Below are 10,243 nucleotides of genomic sequence, written 5' to 3' on the forward strand. Positions count from 1 at the left end.
CCCCCCACCACACCCCCAGCCCCGCCGACATTGGACCCTGCTTTAGTCTGTGACGATGCAGCAGACCTAGGTGTCCTTGCTGATAAGCTGGAGAGTCCCAGAGGAAGCAGACAGTACACTCAAACCAGGTGATCTGAGGAACATTCAGTAAAGAGATTCTTTTCAAAGACGAGGTCGGGCCCCGCGAAAGGACGCAGGAAGCTGGACTAATAGGCGCAGTCCATTCCGCTGCTGGGCCTGATGGGGTGAGGGAGATGCCTGGAAGCGCTCCGAGTGCAAAGGGCCACCTGACAGGAACTGTGGTCTCAGCTGAGGGGTGGAGCCAGACCTAGAGAACCCTGCAAAGCAAGGGGTGTCGGGGAATAAGTGCCCTGAACTCCCTCTCCTCTCCTCTCGGATGCTGTCGGGGCTCCCCACTGGTCACTGCAGAGTAAGCGCACCCACCCACCACTGCAGTCCCCAGGGCACCCAGGATGCAGAGCCGGATAGAGAAGTTGGGGAGCAGACCTGAAAGTGAGAAGAAACCTAATCCTAATTCCGCCAGCTGGGGACTCTGGGCAAGCCACTCAACCTGCCTGGGCCTCAGTTTCCTTCTCCACAGAGAGACGGCGAGCATGCTTACGGCCAGCCAGCTTGGGGCCCCATGTGCATGGGCTGGCAGCCAGCCCTTGGTTTCTAAGAACACAGAATCGGGGCCACTGAGATGCCTGGTGCAGCCCAGAAACTCTGGACATATGAACAATGCACTGACGACCAGAGGCTGGGTCAGTAGGTCTTAGAGTCCCTGCTAGGACTAGAAACCATAAACACTCTCACCCTCACCCTCACCCTCTCTCCAGGGGCCTGAGGGGCACAGAGACTCATAAACACATACTTAGACTCTCTCTTTCTCTTCCTCTCCCTCCCTTTCTCTCCTCCCCTCGGTTCCTCCCTCCCTCTCTCCCCGGCTCCCCCAGCCTGCAGCCTCTGAGCCCCTCTGTACAAAAGCAGCCTTGGGCATGCTGGGAGCCCAGGTTCTGCACTCAGAGGATTCTCAGGTGGCTGGAAGGGCGGGCAGCACGACCAGGTGGCCTAGCTCTGCCAAGAATCATGGGCTCCCCTGGGAGGAAACTTGGCAGGACTAGTCACCCCACACGGTGAAAGTCCTCCCGTGCATCCTGGACATGTGTCGGTTAGGTGGGGCCCTGGCAGCAATGGGGAGGGAGCCCCCTGCCCTACGGGCACCTGGGGCAGCTGGACAATCTGACTATCAGTAAATAGCCACCTGTCCACTGGCCTAGGTCCCCATATAGCCCTGGCCCGGCCTGGGAGAGCTTTGGAGCCTCAAGGACAGATTTCAGGCCCCCACGCCACCTCTGCCAGTCTGTGACTGTTGCTTCAGTGACAAAACAAAGGCCCCTGTAGGCCTCTGCCCTTTATTTCTTTATCACCACATCTCAAGTTCACAGGAAAAGGGGTTTTCAAAACACCAAAGTCAGGACTGCCCTGAGGTTAGATTTTTCAAAAGAAAGGAAACCAAAAAAGATCAAAGAAGTGCAGATGAAGCAGATTATGGTCCTGTGGTGATGGAGAGCTGCATGCTCCCCCCGCACCCACCCACCCAGGGAAGGTCGCAACTACCTGAGCAGGAGGCTGGCTGCTTGCCCAGCTCTCCAGGGACCGGAGGAGATGCAGCTTAGTGGGGGTGCAGCTTAGTCTCCCTCCAGAGAAATACCTGGCCCAAGGAAGAAGCAGAGCTGCCCCTACTGCTGTTATGGTTGAGAGATGAGCCTACTGTGAAAGGACCAAACAACAGAGGGACAGGGGCCTGTGGAGGCCGGGGGCAGCGCAGCCCTCCCTGGCACCCACTCCTGGTCAGTCCTCCCAAGCCTCTGCCCAGGGGTTACCAGGTCACTCCCAGCCGAGACCCCTCCCCACACAGCAGGATCCCTTGCCCGCCCTGCCCTGCACCTAATCCAGCTTTCACGCCACGCAGACAAATGTCCTTTTTCTAAATCACGCCATCTCTAGTGTTTCTTACATCTCAGGTGCATCCTAGAGCTCAAAATGGAAAACCTCAAGTTTCCACATGAGGCTGAGGTGACGTTTACGAGCTGCTCACAGACAGGTCATCTACTCGGGGGTCGGGGTTATAATGCTATTTTTTTAATGGCCTTTCTGTTTCTTTTGCTTTGTTTTTCTGGCTACCTTTTCATATATTTTATCTTGTTAGAGTGAATGAGTTCTTTCTTTAAAAATTTTTTTTCTAAGTTGTGAAATATTTCAAATAATTGGAAAAGCATAAGGAATTATATAATGAACAGCCTGGTAGCCACCAACCAGGTTTATCAACTCTTAACATGTTGTCAAATTTGCATTTTTTTTTCTTTTTGTTATGATAAAATATTCTAACATAAAATTTACCTCTTTAACCATTACATTATACATACAGTTAAAGGGCCCTGTGACTGACTCTCTCTCTCTCTCTCTCTCTCTCTCTCTCTCTCTCTCTCTCTCTCTCTCTCTCTCGTTCCTGTCCCTTCTTCCCTAGAGGTAAAATCACTATTCTGAATTCAATTTTCTTATAGAAGAGGTGCATGTTTTACAATTAAAATAATCCATACAGTGGAGAAGTGAGGCAGGACAGGGCAAATTTCCCCAAATTGAGGGGCAGGAACAAGCCCTGCACCAGAGAAGAATAGGGTCCTTCGCGGGGAGTGTAGAAAAAATATTCAACTCATGCCAAAGTTAGAGTCAAAAGCAAAGTTTATTAGAAAAGGGGCAACACTCCGCAGACAGAGGGTGGTCTCCTCTCAGAGGCAGAGTGAGAGGAACCCCGAGTCCTTGGGAATTCGGTTTGTGTGTCATTCTTTAGTTCCTGTGAGTTTATAGCTTAAAGGACTTTGTTAACCCATTTCCTTTGATATGGACACACAGTGAGGAAAGTAAGAGTATGTGGAGTGAGAGGCCAGCTGGCAGTTCCTAGCCTTTAACCACAGATTCCCCATGGTTTTAGCCATAGGAAATGAATGATTATATTTTATGTAGGGCAGCCACTTCAAGACTCCCGTTTTTCCTGTTCCCCTTCCACAGGTGTGGGGCATGGGTTGTTAGCAATCCCAGGAGAAATCTTCCTTTGTTCTGCGGGTGTCCTCCTGGTCTGGCTGGAGGGCTCATCAGCATATTGCAGTCTCTGAATGTAGCTCGATTTAACATTTTTAATTCTCTTGCCTCCTCCATACATTAGAAGGGCATAAAGCAAAGAGTTAAAATCTTTCTGCTTCCCCCAACCTTACACGCAGTCCCCCTAAAGCAACCATTGTGAAAAGTTTCTATGAATTTTTCCAGGTATTTTGAATACACACAGGTGAACTTACCCCACGCATTCAGTTCTCCAACGTGACTTTTGTTTCCAGTTCCCTCTGGTTCTTAGACTTTTTTCCTTGTGAATACTAATAAATCTTCTGTATTCTTTTTAACAGCTGCGTGGAATTCCACTTTATTTAAAACAGTTTCCCACAGATGGACATTTAGGTGGTTTCCAGCAACTTCGCTCTTCTAAGCAATCCTGCGCTGAACATCCCTGACATGCGGTTTTGTTCAATTGTGGGAATTCTGTATACTGGTAGAATAAATACCTTGAATTGGGGTTCTGGCTAAAAGGGGATTGAGCATTGGACATCTTGAAAGATATTGCCAAATCCTCTCTCTAAAAATGATCAGCTTAAACACCAACCGACAACGTGTGAGTTCCTGCCTCCCACATCCTCAAGAATACAACTCTTCCTACCACTACCTGCCTTTTGTTTATCTCTTCTGTGAACTGTCTGCTCTTAGCCCTCTCCCTAGCATTTTGTGGGGTTATTTATTTATTTTTTTACATTTGAGTGTTTAATCCATCTGGAATTAATTTTAGATGCAAAGTGAGATAGACAGTCTTTTCAACTAACACGTATTGGTGTTCCTACTCTGTAAATGGATTGAATTAAGTACCAAGATAAAAGGAGAAGAAGATTACTCTCCACTCTTAACTGGCCACAGCTACCTGATGTTGCCTCCTCACTTAGAACTTACTCACCTCGAGGCCCTAGGTTGAGAAATGGAACAGCCGTAATGGGTAGGCTGAACACAGATGCTCTGCAAAAATCCAGTCAGTTCGTCATTCAAGAAATGGGCAGCAGTGGGTGCATTCACTGGAACTTTGGTTTTTCCTCAAGAAGAAGTGTGTTGCATGTGTGGGAAGAGGGGTACACACATATTTGGTGGCCACAGACGTAGACTGTGGCAGACTGCGAACAGTCCACCCAAATCCATTCGCCCTCTTCCACTGCAATGGAGCTAAAGCCGGGCACATGGCTGCCTAAGTAGAGAAGGCGTTCCCCAGCCCTGTGCATGTAGATGGGGTCACGTGATTACATTCTCACCAGGAGCATGTGAGTGAGACAGGCATGTGCTCCTCCGTCTGTGAAGGTATTAAAATATGACAAAAATTCTTTGGCCTTCTTCCTGTCAAGAGGTATCTGTGACTCTCCACTTGAACCCAGGCAGTCTTCGCCCAAGAGCACAGTGGGAAGTAGTGTGACTTCTGAAGCTAGGGCATAGAAGGCTGTGTGCTTCCACCTTGCTTTCTGGGAACACTCACTTTTGGAGCCCTGAGCCTCCATAAAAGAAGTCCAACTCCCCTGAGGCCACCAAGCGGAAGAGGCCACGTGTTGGTACAATCCTGGCTGAGCCCAGGAGCCCAGTCTCCTAGCCAAGCACCAGTGAGTGAAGATGCTTCTAGACAACGTAGCCCCAACCATTTGAGTCACCCCCAGTTATTTGAGTCTTCCCAGCTGAGGCCCCAGACATTGTAAAGCAGAACAACAAGCCATCCTTTCTATATTCTGTCCAAATTCCCCAGCATGAAGTGGTATTTTATAGCACTAAATTTGGGGGTAGTTTGCTATCCAGTGATAGATAATTGGAACCAAACCAAGACCTAAAAAGTTTTCTCCCCTTCCTGCTGGCTCCAACCCAGGTGCAGCAATGACCCAGCCTCAACTATGCAGATGGCAACTCCCGGGAATGACAGAGCCACATAATGGAAGGAACCTGGGTCTCTAAAGGACCACGTGGACATTGCTGCCAGCTGATAAGAAGCACCACAAGGGTTATGTGAGAGAGAAATACATGTCTTTATTCCTTAATGCAAGCAAACACAACAGAATGTAGCAGTGAGCAAGGCAGACATGGTCCCTTTGGGAAGGAGGGTGGAGGGAGGAGTCCCAATAACGGATCCATCCCCACCCCAATTATACCATTGGTTACTTAATGACAGTTGTAATCCTTTCTCAGTTCTAAGCCAAGACTCACAGGGAGCTGTAAAAACAATTCCCAGGGGCCCTGACCCACTGCCAGACGGCACGGAAGGTGGCTCTGAAGAAGTGATGCTTTGAGACCAGAAGGGTGAGTAGAAATTAAGTAGGATGGTAGGGAGGGAGGTGGGGAAGAATGTTCTGGCATCAGAACTGGGTAGAGCATGTGTAAAGGCTCTGAGTCAGAAAGGAAAGGGTGAGTTTGAGGGAGGAAAATGCCAGCGTAGGCCTCGTGGGTCAGACTAAGGATTTCAGATATGGTCTCTAAGATACTAGAATTCATGAGATCACCTCAGCAGAGTGACCCAATCAGGTTAGCCTCTGGAAGCTATGTGGGGAGTGCTGGGGGCAAGGAGACCACCAGGAAGATAATGGAGACCCCACCCATAATGGAGGCTGTGGAGATAGAAATGATTAAGTTTGAGATATTTGGGAGGTGATTGATAGGATTGGGGGGGGTAAAGAAAACTTGTTGAGAGAGAGGAGTCACAGATGAAACATCAGTGAGATGATGTCTAGTCTATGAGCAAATTAAAAATGTCATGGCCAAAGGACACCTAGACATGGCCAAGTTCAAAGGCAGCTCAGAGCAGGAGAAAGGGGATTGGAATTGTTCGTGGGTGCCTTTGAGCAAGTCACCTTTCACATCTTTACATCTTTATCTCTAATATAGAAACAACCTACTACACAGGATCGCTTTAAGCATAAGGACGATGGCTGCATTCATTCAACCGAAAACATTTAGTGAGCAGCCCCTGTGATATGCCATAAATAAGACTAATAAAGTACATGGCGTGTTAATTAACACACCAAGGAGAACAAATGAAGTAAGGAAGAGAGGTAGAAGGAAGAGATAAATTTTTAGGTAGGATGGTAAAGGTATATATACTCCTGAGCAGGGTAAGCCATGTTCTGTGGAATCTTGGGGAGAGGGGACTTTCCTTTAGAAAAAGAATATTAAAATATCTTATTTTTCAAATGTCCCCAAAATATGTGGCCATATAAATAGAGTTCTAGGGCCGCGGACAGGGCAGGTGTGAGTGAAGGGCCCAGTTTCTCAGTAAGTCCACCTCTGCTCATGAGTAACAGAGCTGTGAGAAAGGGAAGAGTGTGACTGTGGGTGTCACAAAAAGAACCTGTTTTCTGTGACTTAGAGCAAGTCATTCAGTTACTCTGCCCCTCAATTTCCTGATCCGTATGTGGAAAGAGGAAAACAATATCATGTCCTTATAAGGTTTTTAAGGAGTAAGTAAGGGAATGTAGGTAAAGTTCTTGGATCATAGTAATAAGTGGTGGCTATTATTTTCATTTTTGTTCCTACCCCATGTGGATGGAGGACAGTGGTCTCAGCCTTAGGAAGGAACCCAAAAGAACCAACAGGCCCCGATGACTGGCAGGCCCCATGCTGCCTGTGAGCGCTGGGCTCAGTGGCTCTCGTGTGCTGCAACCTGTGGAAATCACACACCCAGTGAAGACTTAGTTGCCACTATAGACATTAACGTGTGCATAGAATACTGGAGGCTGGGCACACGCTGACATTGTCTTCTTCACACTCCTATTACAACCGTCTTCAGAGGCTTCTCCCTCCTGTGCACGAGGAAGAACTGATTGCCCCAGGTTGCAGAAGAAGAGGCAACAGTCTCAAACCATAAGATCACTAGTGAATGTTAAGTTGACATGGCATGTACCATCAGTATTCAAAAAAAGTCTCTGGCTGATAAATTTGTCCCGGTGGATGTTTCGGGAGACAAACTCAAAGGCGAAATGATGCATCTACAGCATGGGAGCTTATTTCTTCAAATACCTAAAATCGTGGCGGATAAAGATTACTCTGTGACCTGTGACCGCCCATTCTAAGACAGTGAGGGTAGCTGCAGGAGCCCACCAGCCAGAGGGAGACGGGAATCTCAACCTGGTGCCGTGTTAATGTCTTCAGACTCATTATTCCTCAGATCATCAAGCACAGTCCTGACTGCATCATAATTGTGGTTTCCAACCCAGTGGATTTTCTCACATGTCACCTGGAAACTCAGTGGATCGCCCTAGCACCGTGTGATTGGAAGTGAGTATAATCTAGAATCTGTTAGATTTTGCTATTTTATGGCTGAAAACTTGGTGTTCATACCAGGAGCTGCCATGGATGGATCTAAGGAGAACATGGCACCTCAAGTGTGGCTGTGTGGAACGGAGCGAACACGGCAGGCATGTCTCACCAGGAACCGAAAATTTGGGAGGAAGTGCATAAGACGGTGGTTGGTGGTCGAGAGTACCTATGAAGTCACTGGGCTGAAAGGATACACCAGCGGAGCTACGGGATGACATGTGGCTGATCTCATCAAATCTTCGTTGAAAAATCTATCCGGGATTCACTGAGCGTCAGCGACAGCGAAGGGATTCTATGGCATTGAGAAAGAAGTCTTCTTGAGCCTCCATGGATCCTGGATGCTCAGGGACTAACCAGTGTGACCAGCCAGCAGCTGAGGGCTGAGGAGGTTGCTCAATTCAAGAAAAATACAGACGCCCTATGGGACATCCCGAAGGACCCCAAAAACTCGAAAACCTCTGAGTTCTAGGCTACACAAATTCAAAAACTCCAATGTGACTAATCATGAACCTTTAGTTTTCATCTGTGTGCACAGATCAGTTTGCTCTTATCTTCCTAGGTATATGAATTGGGGCTCACAGAATCAAAGCCCATGCGTGGTTTAATGCTCACAATAGGAGCCCTTGAACAAATAAAATTAACTCTTGTAAAATAATAATAATAATAATAATAATGATAATGATAATAATAATAACAATAACAAAAAAAGAGAAAAGAGTGAAGGCTGAGGGTTTGGGCAGACCTGGATTCTGATCCTGCCTCTGCCCCTGCCAGCCTGTGAGCACAGCTAGTGACTTCATGTCTGAGCAGTCACGTGGTGGGATGGCCTAACGCCGCTGTACAGTGAGGACACAATGTGCAGGCACGCACAGAGCATGAAGACGCCATTCCTGCCTTTCTTTCTTCTCTTCCCTTCAGACACACGCGCAGGGACCTGGACCAAAGAGGAGCGGAGGCTGTGATGGCCTCGGGCACCCAGGCCCCGGGAGTGTGGCTGCCACAACAAATGCACTCAGGCATGTAACAAAAGGAGCTTGGCCCATGATGGGTGCTGTTGACATTTACTGATCTAAAACAATTAAACCCATAATCAGAGGGTGCTCAGCTGCTGTGGGTGGTTTGCCCACGAGTCATAGTCATCTTCTGGGAGTGTCCATCAGCCGTTAGCCCTCAGAGTTCTGTTGCTAAGAGATTATAAATCAAATGGTGTTTCCAAAAAAATAACCACTACAAAATGTTCCAGGATAGAGCCATAATAACAGCCCAAATGGAACAAATATACTGTTACTGATAACTCCTTATAAAAAGCTGAGGAATGGGGTAATTGGGGGGTAGCCGTGCCATACACATCCTATGTAAGTTACTGGTTTGCCAATGTTTTGAATATAAAACAGACTCAGTGATAAAACTGTAAGGGACATTATATAATGTCTTCATGATTCCAAAAGTTCTTCAATCAACCAAAATGAATTTGTTGGGGGCCTATTATCTGCTTATTCTGTACATATTTACGACCATCTCAGCCACATATAGTTGTAGGCAGTGACTAAGTCTAATGTAGCTGTGACCACCCCTGTTTGGCACAGCGTCTGCGTGCAACAATTGATTAAGTGATTGATTTAACAGAGCCGTTTGCAGCCACCTCCACTATTGCTCTGTTGCTGGGGCAACAGGAACCAGTCAACCAGCAAAAGTTCAGGATAGAGCAAGGTGGAGCTCCCAGCAACAGGGAACTCAGCAAACTAGGCACTTGCAAAGAACTGATTGTCATCCAGCACCTAGAACAGCTCTGCTCCTGAGATTTTCCTGGGAAGATGCAGCCATTCTGCACTGTGTCCTCAACAAATGCTCCTGGGTCACCGCCAGGTGATTGCTACAGACAGATGGATTAGTGTAAAGTATCCGTCATCTGTTAAGAAAGGAAATCCTGATGTCTGCTGGGCTCTCTCCAGACCTGGGAGCAGAGCAGTGAGATGCCAGCCTGACACTCCCGATCACCCACATCTACCCCTTCCTCCCCTCTCAACCCACCGCCAGCCCTCTCTGCCTTCCATCCGGTCAGACCCCTGGCCGTAATGACTTCATGGTCTCCAATTTATCTCACTGGGTAGGTAATGGAGGACAGTGTTCTGTCTCATTTTGCGGGTGAGGGAGCCAGGGTCCAGAGAGACAACGTGAAGTGTCAAGGTCGCACAACCAGTAAGTCAGAAGGCAGACTCGTGCTTCTAGCCCCAAATTCCAGGATCTTCGCTGCTCACCAGACTCCGAGCACCCTGTGATACGTCGTACAGGAAACTGCCGGGTGTTGCAATGGCTCCCAGAGAGGGGTCACTGTTTCCATGGGCCAACCCTGGTGACACTCAGTCACTGTGTGGCATCCAGGAGACCAGGGCAGAGCCACAGACACTCTGCCTTCCTTCCTCCTTCCTCCAAGGGGCAGAAGAAAGGGATCATGAATCAAGCAGATCATTAGGATCCCTGCCTTGGAAGCTTCTACACTCACTACCTGGGTGACTCAGGCAAGTTACTCCATCATCCGCAGTGCTGTTTCCTCTCTAAAAATTAGGGCAAGACTAGTACCGACCTACTTTATAGGGTTAGAATGCATGAGATTAAACAGGTAAGAAGTGGTTAGCAGGATGTGTGAGAAACACTTTGATAATTGCTAACAGCAGCAGCAGCCACGGTTATAACAATATCGTCATTTTCACCATCGCCTTCAGGACCTGGGGTGCAAGTGGGCAAAGAGACTGGTGGCAATTGGAGTGCCTTGGTAGTCCCCGGTGGTGACTGGTCTGTACCA

General features: G+C 48.1%; 1 pseudogene; it reads left to right on the forward strand.

Annotated features, from left to right (window-relative positions):
• The first annotated feature begins 20 nt into the window (after nucleotides 1-20).
• LOC105297168 lies at nucleotides 21-8,863 on the forward strand (annotated as a pseudogene).
• The last annotated feature ends 1,380 nt before the right edge of the window (nucleotides 8,864-10,243 follow it).

The sequence above is a fragment of the Pteropus vampyrus genome, unplaced genomic scaffold, assembly GCF_000151845.1.
Source record: "Pteropus vampyrus isolate Shadow unplaced genomic scaffold, Pvam_2.0 Scaffold6, whole genome shotgun sequence".
Classification (NCBI taxonomy): domain Eukaryota; kingdom Metazoa; phylum Chordata; class Mammalia; order Chiroptera; family Pteropodidae; genus Pteropus; species Pteropus vampyrus.